Here is a 14885-nt window from a genome sequence, read left to right on the forward strand (position 1 = left end):
TTAATACCCACTAAGTTGGCTTTTTAAAGAAACAGTGGCTTTGTGTCTGCAGTGTTTGGTAAGCAGTAGTTCATAATACTACTAGTGTTTATATCTGCATAAATTATGTATGTGCAAGGAGAGTATCTGGAACTTACAATTTTCTGTTCTTCACAAAAGAATTCTCAATTGTTTAAAAATAGTTACACATTATAGTTATTGAACATAATCCAGCTCCCTTTCTAAATAGCGTTAATTTGATAGTTATTGCATAGATACAATGAATAAGAATTGATTAAGCTCTGAATAGAGAGAAAATAATAATGAAGTATATTTTACTCAACAAATGACTCACTACCAAGAAATACTTCTACTGATATGTCCAAGAATGGTCATCTATGACTTCATGTGCTGCAGAACATGAATTGTACTATCATTTTAAAATTTTATTTTATCATTCTTTAGTGAACAGTTTTAGGATGCTGTTGCTTAATTAAGTGCTGTAGCAAATACCCTGTTACTTAAGCACTATGGCCAAGAGCATTATTCAGACTTCAGGAGCCTGAAGACAAAAAATAAGTCTAGCAGCAAAGCCCATTGCACTGAAGACATATAAATTAAAAAGATTAGAACTGACTGCTCTGGGCAGTGTAGAGTAATGATTTTTAGACCAACACAAGATTCCAGATGCTCCAGGAAAATCCCATGATGAGCAATGTCAACTGATGTCAAATGCTACTGAAAGATCTAAGATAATAAATGCAGCAATGCAGTTGGTGTTGAAAGCAGGTGGTTAACCACGTTCCACAGGGCAATCTCTATGCTGTGAAAATCCTAAAATCAGAAGAAAATATGTTTTTAGGAAAGCCAAACCCATCGCCAAAATATTTTTCTCTAAGTGCCTCTGAAAATCACTTTTCTAGTATTGAAGGATAAAGAAATGCCCTTGCAACAAAAATGTATATATTAAACTTAGGGCCGTATAAATACATATTAAATTATAAACCAGTACATAAAATGTAGACAGGTTTTCATAATATAAGAAACTGTCTTTCCAGTAATAATCATTATATGCACTAGTGTGTTTATCAGGTTTACTGATTTTTCAAAGGACAAATTATCATTAAGAAGGTGTCATGGAATATGTGACTAAGGAGAACTCATTATAAAATAGATGAATATAAAAGCAGTTAAGAACACGGAAGTTTAAATAAGAGTTTTAAGTTCTGTTGTATCCATTATATGAAGTGAATGAAGCACATTTGGAGGATCTTGAGTAGATTCAACGCAACATTCAAACGACAGTTTATTTTGATTAACGAAAAAAAGGAAATGCAGACTAGATGCTAGCCCTCATTAGTGGAAACCATGCAGATAAAGATGACTCCAAGAGATTGTGCTTATCATGTATCATCAAACTACAGACAAAAAATATCCAAGCAATAATCAACCAAAACATAAACTGTGGTACAGAGTAAAGTACATGTAAAGTATAATGAGCCAATGCAATGGATAGGGGGAAAAAAAAGGCAGAATCTAACAGTTTTGCCTTCTGTTTAATGGGCTGATAGGATTTGGTTTGCTCTTGAGGAGAATACATCACAATCCCATTACAGTCTGGGTTTGGTTTTTTGTTTTGTTTTGTTTTTTAGCTTAGTTTGTTTTAATTGACAGGAGATTTGTTACTGTAGCTTTGAGGATATGTGCTCTGGTATAACTATACACTAAGGAGTGGAGTATAATTTTTTTTCTTATTCATTTTAGTTGACTTACTAGATATAGGACATCTGAACTGTGGGCATGGTGTGCAGGAATGACTGGTGCAGGCATAGTAAAGCTTGTTAGGATGTGGTCAGATCTTTTGAGCTGCATCGGGCAAAGCTTCCCCAACTGGTTGAGGGAGGGGATTGTCCTACTCTGCTCTGCACTGGTGTGTCCTCACCTTGAATATTGTGTGTAGTTTTGGGCACCTCAATATAGGAAAGATATTAAGCTATCTATTAGAGAGTGTCCAAAGGAGGGCAATAAAGATGGTGAAGGGCCTTGAGGGGAAGCTCTACGAGGAGGGGCTGAGGGCACTTGGTCTGTTGAACCTGGAGGAGACTGAGGGGAGACCTCATTGCAGTTACAACTTCCTTGTGAGGGGAAGGAAGGGGCAGGCATTGATCTCTTCTCTGTGGTGACCAGGGACAGGACCTGAGGGAATGGCCTGAAGTTGTGTCAGGGAAGGTTTAAGCTGGATATTAGGAAAAGGTTCTTCACCCATAGAGTGGTTGGGCACTGGGACAGGCTCCCCAGGGAAGTGGTCAGAATACCAAGTCTGACAGAGTTCAATAAACATTTGAATGATACTCTCGGGCACATGTGACTCTTGGGGATGGTCCTGTGCAGGCCCCTGTGTGTCCCTTTCAACTCAGCATATTCTGTGATTCTGTGATCTTGAAGACTAATAGTGCAGCTAACCAGTTAAACCATTGCATTTTACCTTTTTCCAGTGGTCCAGACGTTTTATTCTTAACACATTGCTTGGTGGTAAACTAACTCTTAATAAAAATCTGTGGAAAAGTTTTATGACTCTTATTCATTGGCCCTGGGTCATACTTAATGAGCATGAAAAATAGTTTCTTCTACATCCTCTAATATTTTCCCTACATAATTCTTAAAATTGTTTTTGTATATAGAGCAACCAGCTAATCGGAATACATTTTTTAAAACCAGACTATTTTCAGTGGATGTAAAAAAAAATAAATCTTGTCTCAGCCAGAATCTGAATCAAGCTGAGTCAGTTTGCTTACCCTACTCAGGATCTGGCTCTTTAAGAAGGTTCCATAAACTAATCTGCTACATTTTTAGATTGGTCCTTTGTGTTATATTTTGGTTATCTCTCAAATACCACTTTATTAGACAGTTTTGCTAATTACTTTTCTTTAATCGGGAACTGCTGGCTAAGAAAAAAAGAATTGTCATATCTTGAGATATGGTATCCAGGGAGGTCCATATCATTCTTATAGGATTATATTAAGAGTGGATTAATTGAATGAGTCTCTATTCTTATTACAATCTCTCCTTATTAGAATGGATTAATTTATCACATTTTCTCTCCTCTTCACAGTCTTTGACATGAGAACGAATTATCACACTTTTTCACTGGTGTTTTTCCAACTGGCTGATGGTTTCCTTGCTTTTCAGCCTGTTCAGAAAAGAAAGGAGTATTAGTAACTTGTTGTAATGAACTTGTATGTGTTGGAAGATGGAGGGATATGGGGACTTCTGTTTTACAAGGGACTGCAGTGAGAACTCTGTTCCAGATGATGCTGAGTACCTGTCAGGTTTCTGTTAGTGGGATTCAAGGAAAGATGTAGAGGGGAGTGTAACTGAATGCAGCCTCCTTGTAGTTCCATTTTTACTGTGAGAGACTTCTTTACAGTCACATTCTTTATTTTGTCTCATGGGAAATAGCTGAGACATGAGCAACTGGTGGTTGTCTGCTGACTGTCATCTTTCAATATCTTCGTACTTACAGTAGCATACTTCATGGGATCATGGCTTTCAAGTCCATGTGCACTATGGTAAGTGTGCTATACTGAGGTCATGCAGTCATTTTTTTTAATTGTAAAACCTAATTTTCCTCCTGAAATGAAGAGGCCATGGTGGAAAAGCACCATGCACATAAGATATATCTATTCAGTATTTTGAAGTGCAGATCAAGCATGACCTTATTAGAGCCAACTCTGATGAATTTTTAGGGAAAAACACTGAGATTTGTGATAGAATCACAGCATTATTAGAGTTGGAAAAGACCTCTAAGATCATTGAGTCCAACCATTAACATAACATTGCCAGGTCAACCACTAAACCATGTCCCTAAGTACCATATCTACACGTTTTTTTAAGACTTCTAGGTATGGCAATTCCACCACTTCCCTGGGCAGCCTGTTCTACTGATTGAAAACTCTTTCAGTGAAGAACTCTTTCCAAGCCTCTAATCTAAACCTCCCCTGGTACAAGTTGAAGCTGTTTGCTCTCATCCTGTTGCTAGTTGCCAAGGAGAAGAGGCTGATTCCCACCTGGCTACAACTCTTTTCAGGTAGTTGTAGAGAGTGATAAAGTCTCCCTGAGGCTCCTTTTCTCCAGGTTAAACAGCCCCAGCTCCCTCAGCTGCTCCTCGTACAACTTACTCTCTATACCATTCACCAGCTTTGTTGCCCTTCTCTGGACTTGCTCCTGCTCTGGAATGTCTTTCTTGAAGTGAGGGGCCAAGAACTGGATGCAGTGCTGGATGTGTGGCCTCACCAGTGCTGAGTACAGAGGGACAATAATTTCACTAGTCCTGCTGGCCACACTATGTCTGATAAAAGCCAGGATGCCATTGTCCTGCTTGGCCACCACCTGAGCACACTGCTGGTTCATGTTCAGCCATCTGTTGACCAGCACCCTCAGGTCCTTTTCCACCTGGCAGCTTTCCAGCCGCTCTTCCCCCCAGCTACATGGGGATGTAGCAGTGCAAGAGCAGGACAGGGCACTTCTCCATATTAAACCTCACACCATTGGCCTTAGCCCATCAATCCAGCCTGTCCAGACCCCTCTGCAGAGCCCTCCTACCCTCCAGCAGACCAACACTCCCACCAGCTTGATGTCATCTTCTTGCTGAGGGTGCATCGAATCTCCTTATCCAGACCACTGATGATTATCCATGAGATCGTCTGATTATCCATTAGATAAAGATATTATGCAGGACTGGTCACAACACTGAACGCTGGGGAGCACCACTGGCTGCCAACTGGATGTAACTCCATTCACCACCACTCTCTGGGTCCATCAATTCATCCATTTTTTTAAACCCAGTGAAGAGTATACCCATTCAAGCCACAAGCAGCCAGTTTCTCCAGCAGAACGATGCAGGAGAAAGTGTCAAAGGCTTTACTAAAGCGCAGGTAGATAACATACATAGCCTTTTCCTCATCCCTTAAGCAATGTCATAGAAGATGATCAAGTTGGTCAAACAGGACCTACCTTTCACAAACCCATGCTGCCTGGGTTGTCCTGCACATGCTGTGTAATGGCACTCAGGATGATCTGTTCCCTGACCTTCCCTGGCAAGAGGTCAGGCTGACAGACCTGCAGTTCTCTGGAGGTGCCTCAGCACAGTACCTATAGGCATTGCTATAGCTTCAATGAGACCAGGAAAGACAAAGATGTAGCTACATCTGATCATTTTCTTTAACACAAATGCTGATATGCATTGTAATTTGACACTGAAGAATCAAAGCAAGCAGACTCCTTCCAAGAAGGTCTAAGTGTCAACACAGTGTATAAACGCAACTTCAGAATTTGTTCTGTGACCCCATAGAGACTTTGTTGACTGTGGGTACAGCAGATTTGGTTTTAGGCCTGTGGTCTGAAAAACAGTACAGCTACAACCATTTAGGTAAATTGAATAAGCTAGAACCATGAAGAAAATGTTAATACCATCCTGTTTTATGGTATTAATATCAAAATAGTATTTGATCTTATGTGTTTTTTTCCCCAAGCAGAACTAGTATTGAGATTGTACTTGTCTTGAATGGTTCAGTGGCTGCAACTCCAGCAGAATGAGTGTAGTCCAGGCACTGCCAAGGCACTAAAGACTCTCTAGTATGTAGACCTGGATTCTGTATTCCAGTTTAGGCATGCAGAGATTTCTACTCCAAAATAGGTTGCATGGGTAATTTTCTCTGCTCTTTCCTCTTATATTAGTCTATATATTTCATGTGCTTTAGAGGTGGTAAGTCACATCTCATGCACAACCATGCACAATCCTATCAATTATTTTTAGTTTGTATATAAAGCAGTAAAGGAAGAATAATTTCCTTCTTATTTCAGCTAGTTATTAGTTTGTACTATAAACGTGAGGCATGGTGACCTTTCTAATTTATTTAATCTTACCAAGACTTTCTTTAGTAATATCTTATAGGACTGAGGAAGTTATGGTAATTATATGGCACATAAAATCTATTCTCTATACATATAAAATTTACTCAGTTTTAATTTCACAAGGTGTCTCCCCATGCTTGTATTACAAAGCCATATGAATAGAAATGGTCTTCAGAATATGATTATATACATACTCTAGATGTTGTCTAAGCGAAGTGCCTTCCACAAACAAAAAAATGGTAATTTTTTAAATGACTGTTAAGGAGACCTTCCAAACTTTTTTTTCTTTTCTTTTTTGGCATTTAAAAATTATCTTCCTTTTGTTGTATTTTCTAACTCAATTTTAACTCTTTTTTCAGTGCGATGGTCAGTCAAAGAGGTGAGGCTGGTCAAAAGGTGTTTGTCCCACTCTACTCTGCACTGGTGTGGCCTCATCTTGAATATTGTGTGCAGTTTTGGTGACTACAATATAACAAAGACTCTAAACTACTAGAAAACATCCAGAGGATGGTGAAGGGTCTGGAGGCGAAGCCTTATGAGGAGCAACTGAGGTCATTTGGTCAGTTCAGCCTGGAGGAGAATGAGGGGAGACCTCATTGCAGTTACAACTTCCTTGTGAAGGGAAGAGGAGGGACAGGCACTGATCTCTTCTCTGTGGTGACCAGTGACAGAACTTGAGGAAGCAAGTCAGGGGAGGTTTAAATGAGATATCAGGAAAAGGTTTTTCACCTAGAGGGTGGTTGAGAACTGGAACAGGCTCCCCACAGAAGTGGTCACAGCACCAAACCTGTCTGGGTTCAAGAAGCATTTGGACAATCACATGATGTGATCGTTGGAGTGTCCTGCACAGGCCCAGGAGTTGGATGTGATGATCCTGATGAGTTCCTTCTAACTCAGGATACTCTGGGATTCTGTGATTCTATGAATTAGCTTTGCATAATGTCATCCTCCTGAAAACACACTCCTGGATGCTTGATTAAGGGTATGCTGGTGTCTAGAAAGTCTCTAGGCCCTATGATGCTTAAGTTCCTTAATGATTTCTTCATCTCCTTTTTGCAATGTTTAGAGTGGGAGAAGAAAGCTTAGAAACCAGACATTACACCCAAGTATATTGACTGCTTAATTATGTTCACATATTAAATGGCTGATATGAATTATGGTTATGGTGCCATAAAAATGCTCATTATTTCCTGTTAAGGGCTTTCAAGTGGTATAATTTCCAGATCTTGGCCCAGAAGTTTGGAGCTGTAGATGCAACGGCTGTGCCTCCAATGACACTTCACTAATTGTTTTGGCATGTAACATTAATTACATTCTGTTCAGGAATTCTCTTCTCCTGATTGAAGTACACTTTGTGTGTGTGGTGTGAGTATGTTGTTATATGCCCTGTCTGGCAGAACAATAGAGGCTCTTTACTGTGTGCTCTTTTTAACTTGAATAGTTTCTCTGAGATGAAGGGAGTTGTAGTTTTCTTTTAATTGAGGACCTGCAGAACCATAGTGAGTTGTATTTTGTATTGTTTAATTTTTCTTTAGGAGAGACTCTGGTGGTACAGAGTTACAATTAGGTGGAAACAAGAATGGTTAATTTCAATTCTTTCTCTTTGTATGGCCTTTTAGAAATAAAGATTTTGAAGCTCAAGACTTTCTGAACCAAGCCATTTTGAACCAGTGTTCCAGTTGTCTTGACTTGTCTAATCAAATCAGGCAAGCAGGCATAAAATCTGATTTTGTCCTTTTTATTAAAGGCAATGGATAACTTTACATCAGAAAAAAATCCAAAAGGGTCATATATTTTAATGTCTTCATTAAACCTTCAATTTAACACACAGGTAATTTCTTTCTCACAGTTTGCTTTTTAAAGTCCATAAGGATATCTTTTTCCGTATGCATCTCCTACAATTTTACTGACACATTTTGGAAAGAAATTTGTTGCTATAGAGATATTTTCATGGGAATCATTACTGCAGTGAGGAACAAAGGCAAAAAAGTAGCTTGTAAGTCCCTTGAAAAACACTTACTTGATATGCTGACTGATTCCAAAAAAGATCCAATATTTGTTTCTCAGCACTAGAAACTGTTCCATCAGTTTTGACAGTGTTACTTGGAAACCTATCTTTCAGCAAGATCCCAGGATCTGTCAATAGTATCTGTATATAAACAGCAAATCATTTTAGTTTGCCAGCTGTTTAGAAATTGTCTGACCAGGCAGAAAAAATTAAGCCAATTCCTGTTATAGACTAATGTTTCACTGAGGTTATGGGCCCTTAGGAAGAGGAGGAATGAGTCTCGCCTCTGATTTGAACTCTGTGCTTTTTATCAATATTCAGTAATTTTGATCTTTTTAGTTGAAACAAATAACACTGTGCATTTTGGGTCTGTTGACCCTAATCTAGAAATCAAGCTACTATTAGCAGTATGATGGTGTACCAATTAAAATTAGGAGAGTAAATTCCAGTCTGCATACAAACAGCAATTTGCATAGCTCTTCAAAGAGAGGAACTCAGATGTTTTAGGAACTCAGTGCCATTAATCCTTGAGGCAACTGGGAAAGGATCAGAAAGGGTTGAAAGGCAATAGCAGCTTTAATTTCATTTCTCTGTAGTAAATGTGGATTGATGCTGCAACTTTAGGTATATACCAGATACCTGTGATTTCTCTGAAGCCAACCAGCTATTGACATGATTATTTTGCTTCCAGCTATGGGGTTCAGACATATATGTGATGATTATGGCAAGTGGAAAGCAGACAAAGATGAGAAATAAAACAAATATTTGCAGCTACTGAATGATAGCACGATTAAAATAGTAGTTTACCAAAGTGAAGAAAAACAACAAAAAAATCCCCGTTAATATTGACTCCAGCTCACAGAGAAGGGAAGAGAAATGAACACGAGGGAAAATGTGAAGTAAAAAATTTGCCTTATAGAATCTAGAATGGTAACACCTTGTGCCACCAGGTTCTCATCTGGCAGAAGCCATTCTCCAAGCAAGGGCTGAGAAACCTTTTGTGCACTCTGCCAGCTAGTAGACCTATATATGGTACTTCTTGTTACCACAGTTATTTACGAGTGTTTCTGCACCTCCAACAGGATCTTTAAAAATTGTCATCAGCTCCCTGGGATTCTCTGAGTTCAGGTATGCTTCCCTTCCTGTGAATTTACATATTATATACTCTTTAAACATATATATTCTTTAAACAGGCTTTAAATTTTCAGCCTTACTCCTGCAACAGCAACTGCAGTATAAATACATGGGGGATGATCTGTGGTGCATATACACATTTTATTGTGCAGTGTCTCCAACCATTGAACTGGGCTGTAAGAGAATCCTTAAGTGGTTCACGTTTATTTTTAAGTTACAAATTCTCCATCTTTTTGAACTTCAAGCTTTTGGACTTCTAATATGTATGGAGAGTCTAAATCAACGAACTCCATCACACAGCCATCTAGGCACTACTACAGTGTAGAGTCTGTTATTTGCTGGGTTTCATGATTATTCTTTCTTCTTTTTTTCACGTGTTGTTATATCAGGGTCAAATTCATTACGAGGATGAAATGCAACACTTAATAGGGATTGTGTTTTTACCATAGAAATGTTCAAATAGTTCTCAAGTGAAATCTAAATTGTGTGTTACTATTTGTGAATATCCAGAGCAATGGACATATTTTCCTTATAGTACAATTGACTCTGTGATGACAATGATCTGTTAATAATTTGGAGTCTACAGGAAAATAGTGTAGCTGTGATCTTATTTCAGGCCTGCAAGTCCCGAACTTGGAATATTTTTCTAAAGGAAGGATACCCTGGAGCTATTTGTCTTTTTTTGTTTCTCTTTACCTCAATTCTATCATCTGTGAAATAGTAATAATACTTGCTGTGTGATTGGAAGGTCTGCCTCGTTAATGTCAATGACTGCCAAATATTAGACTGGAAAAAACTGGTGCATGAATGTTGCAGTTTACTATGTTAGAGATTACATGTAACTATCTAAATAGAATGACATAGCTTCATATTCTGAAATAATTTTCTCTAAATAACCATAAGAACATAATTTTCAAGAGGAAATGCTTATGGTTTGGACAGTTAGAAATATTAACATCTCAAACAAATGAAAGAATCATCTACAGACAAGCTTTTTTATTAGTAGTAATGAATAAATATATTTAAAAGACATTTCATGCATAATTGCTCCACAGACTCATTTCCTGGGCTTCACTTTTAACACAGTACCTGGCAAGATACCAGTTCAATGTCTTGTGCTTGAGTGCAGTTAATGCATTCGTTCTACACAACAAAAAGCTAAAAAGAACCAAAACAAAAGCAAAGAAACAGATCTAATCTTTAAAGTGCCATACATCTTTAAATGTTGTATGAAACCTCTATAATTCACTGGAATAATGAGATTCTAGAGATACCACAGGAAGTTACACAATCCAGTGCAACGCTGGAAAGAACATCAAGGTGCAGAGACAGTTTTTGATACTCCATAACTTTTCCTTTTCACATCACCAACTTGCAGGCTGGGCCTCTGGAGAGACTTCCAGAGAAGACTGACAGATTGCTTGTTTGTAAGGTGTCCATATAAATCCTACCATAATGATGCTAGGAAGAAATACAGTATAATTACATATTAATAGTAATAATTAGAGGGTAAAATTAGTTGATTAGACAAGGAAAACTTGTTTCACTGTATTTTGAACTCTTTTGAGCATTCTTAATATCTATAGATATATACATGTGTATATATGCACATGTGCTAAGCTGAATGCATTAAAAAAAAGTCTCTTTGGGATCTCAAAATTTCAGCTTAATTATGGAAAACCAGAAAATCAAATACAAGTAAAATGACCCTTGCTGGATGCAGGAGACATGAGAAATGGGCAAAATCTGATAACAGCAAAATAGAGACATATATCGTATATGAAGTGAACGGAAATAGACTTAGATTTCTTTCACTTTCAGGTACTGTTGATGATGAAGGGGGATAACTGAAGTAACACAGCACTTGGTAAAATAAAACCAGAATGTAACCTTAGTAACCAAGTTTATATGAAATCCTGCAAATGACTGCATGGATGTTGCCAGACGTAGTCACTCCATACACAGGGCAGTGCTGAATAACAGGGTGTTGGAGGGATAGCAAGAGGGAATAGGTCATTTCGACAATTTTGCTTTTCAATGGATTGTTTGTTCATTCTCCTCACCATGGTAATCACCGTTCATCAGTGACTGTATGATGTCTCTTGTGTAACATTTTGGGCATTAGATATATGCTTGTGTATTTTGTAGCTAGGTTAGTTACTTATATTTACTGGAATATAAAATTATGACTTTATACTTAGTAAAAAACCCATCAGAAGTGCTTGGACAGTATTTTCTTTCAATTTGCTATAACCTGATTTAACATGTAATGCAAAATGCTGTAGTTTTAGCACATAATCCTAATGATGGTAAACTGAGTTTGATATATTCAGTATTTTTCATCACCAATTATTTCCTTCAACACATTTAGTGAGAATACTTTTATAAATAGTTTGACCTGTGTGTTTCTGGATGATCCAGGGAAAACAATGAAGCTGTTAAAAATGTTATTGAAATGTGCAACAATAATGATGAGCAGGACACATTTAATTATAATTGCAAAATCAGACTGACTGTAATTTGGACATGATGGATGCTTTCACAATGATACAAATCATGCTTAGGTGTTCAGTTTTGTTATTTTGACCTGGTACAATCTTCCCTAGCTTGTTCAGAAAACCTGACTGCGTTTAGAATAAGAATTTTTCACTTATTTATGGCTTTTTATTTCAATGCTCAGGGTTGGTTCTTTGTCTCTCTTCCTTTTTCACATAATTTTTGCCTGATTGTAATCAGAAAATGGTCTAAATGGTCTTTTGTTTTCTGGAATAACTTAGCTAAACCCATCATTTTTTTCTTTGTCTTCTCTCTATATTTCTATTTATTTTAGAGTTCAAGTTCAAATATTTCTGAGTGTTTGAAATGTAAAAGCAATCAGATGTTTGAGTTGCTTGAATATTCTATGTTTGCCTAAAAATTATTGTACCTTAACGCAGCTATTAAGAAAGGTGAAATTACTGTTGTGAAGTTCCTTACATTTGTGATCAACCGTCCCAGGTCCTATGGAAGTGTGCAGTCAACTTCTTATGGCGTCTTTCTACCAACTAAATCCATTAAATTGTTTTGTAATTTAAAAGCTGTAAACCCAAAAATTTTGTAATGAGGTTTGCAATTCTGAAAATAACTTTTATTGACTTGTCATCTGAGAATGGCTCTTTGTTCATCTCAGTGGAATGCAAGTAGTGACTGATTTTATAATTGGTTTATAGTAATTTTCTTGGGTCTAGGTAATAAATGATTTGTCACTGTGAACTGAGTCTAAACCAAAATCTTTCTATTTTACATTATAATTTCATTTGCTATGGAGAAAAGGGGAAAGACTTTTTTTGTAGCTTAGTGGACAGAAAGTCACCTGGGGTCTGGGCAGGCAGAGTTCATTAGCAATAAATTCTTTGTACAGAGTGGAATCATGCCAGCAACAGAAAGTAAATCACCTCAGACACAGAGGGACAGGAAACACCGCTAACATCTCTGGCCTGAATCAGTGGAGATATCTCTCCCTCACATTAGTCTGGACCCAATAACTTCTACCATTCAAGCATGGTGTACAAGTTTTCTGCCGTTTTGTTCCAATTTTCTTTTAGTTTTCAAGCTGTAGCAAAAACTGTTTTTCAGAAAATCCTTATTTAATCAGATTATTTTGTTATCTTGAAGTTGGATACTCCAAATTGCAGCTGTCTACAACTGAGTGCAAACATGACATTATGGCCCACAAATTAAGAATAAATGACATTATAGACCACAAATCTAGTTAACACCTGTTATAAAAAATATTCCAGAACAGAGGATTAAAAAAATTCTTTTAGATTGTGACTACTGATTCCAGACCAAAGAAACCAATTCCTGTATAAGAACCTTCTGATAGTTTTTCTTATTCTAGGGACTAACAGTAAAAGGAATGGAAATAATCTATAAAACACACATTCTTCTAAAAATACTGACTGTGATGTTATCTACATCACAGCACTAAAATTTTGTCTACATTTTAAAGCACTTGGGCAGTTCTGTCCTACATTATCTGCTGTTGTTTTTAGCTATAACATGCTCAGAAAATATTTCAAAAGTTTTATTCTATTTCTGGTTCAGCAAAATGGTAAAATCTTCCTATGATTGTAAATGATGGAGTTTTTTCCAGTCATTGCAGAAATTATTGCTGATACTTTGTGGTCCAAGCAGGAACACACTGTCCTACAAAGATTAACCAGTAATGATTCCTTCATTTATTCAGTGGCAATAGTCCCAGGTTTAAATACGTATCACACTGTTGATCCTAGCAATTATCGTTCGAGCTAAATCTACACACAAAATCTCATTTATTCAGAGCTACATTAATGAGTCAATAAAACTGATGAATCTGGCTCTGTGTTCCCATATATATTATCTTGAAATTTGAGCTGCAACCAATAATCCAAAGAAGGTTGGTTTTTAGGTTACTTTGTTTACAAATTTCATATGTTTCAAAATTTTCCATTGCAGAAGTGTAAGATTCCTTAGACTAGGGATTTAATAATAATACAGAGTTTTATCATATTCATTGAACTTCAGATGGCACATATCTTATGTTTATGTTACTGCATGAAGTCTCACTGAGTGTCAAGGGTAAGCAGGTTATGTCCCGTCCTAATTTGTCCAGAAGAGGATTTATCCAATTTGCATTTGCATACAGCAGACGCATGCACTCCTATTGGGTATCCCATTATTTTTATTTTGGCGGTACTATAAACCTGTGGGTATCTTCACCTGTCCCAGCTCTATGAGTTCTTCTTTATATGGTTTTAAACAAAATGAGCATTTCTGCATTTCTGATGTTACAAAGGAAAAATTCCCTGCTTCAATATCACTGATGTCACACATTTAATAATCACACATGTGGCATGAATATCTTGAGACTTTATTTTAACATAATACACGTTTGATTCTATTTATCTTGTAATTTCTGGTGTGCTAAAGGATGATTCTCCCCTATAGCTTTTCTACTTAGTCTTGAACAATATTTTTTTTCAAGAAAAGATGGGATTATTATTGATTCCATCATCTTTGGGGACTTAAGAAAAGGTAAAAATTGTGCAATAAAATTTTATGAAAGGCTGACAAAGATTTGTGAAGAAGCCATGGCAGTTAGCAGAGCTGAACTCCTTAGGCTTACTTTTTACGAATGCTATACTTTTGCCACCATGCTTTTTTTTCTTTTAATGAATTTTTCTAAAGAGAGACATACATAGTTGTGCATGGAACATGATGGTTGGCTGAATATGAATTAGTTATAGTTCTACAAAGTGGAGTTTAGTTGGAGCAATATAGTTTTATTCCTAGAATTTTACATAATTATTTTTTTTCATAATTATTTTTACAAGGAATAAGAAAATCTATCCAATTTTTTTTTTTTTTTTTTTTACAAATTAACTTCAAAATCAAATATAGCCCAATATTTTCACACCATAATTGACTCAGAGTCAATTAGGATGCATCTTCCTTGGCTGTAAAGTAAAATCTTCCCATACTATGGTTTGGGGTCTGTCAGAGAAGCTCTAAATTGTGCAAAGCTGAGATCTGCCACTGTGAAGAATATTTTCAGTGAGGAACATTTTCAGTGACTTTAAGTATTTGGTATTATTATCTTGTTGCCTGAAAAGAGTTTAGAGAAAAAGACTCCAGGCCAATTTAGTGTATAAGATAAGATAAAGAGAGTAGGTCCTTTAATGAAGCTTCAGGACAGGGGAATACACATGTTGCGCGCGCCTCCCAGAGAGTGGTTCTATGATTTTATAACAAGGTCCATCCAATCCGAGATCTGTCCACCCACTGGCTCTGCCCAGTTCTGCCCCCCAACACGCCCCTCTGAGAATTGGGT

The sequence above is a fragment of the Manacus candei genome, unplaced genomic scaffold (assembly GCF_025592945.1).
Source record: "Manacus candei isolate 608988 ecotype Guabito, Panama unplaced genomic scaffold, ASM2559294v1 h1tg000028l, whole genome shotgun sequence".
NCBI lineage: Eukaryota > Metazoa > Chordata > Aves > Passeriformes > Pipridae > Manacus > Manacus candei.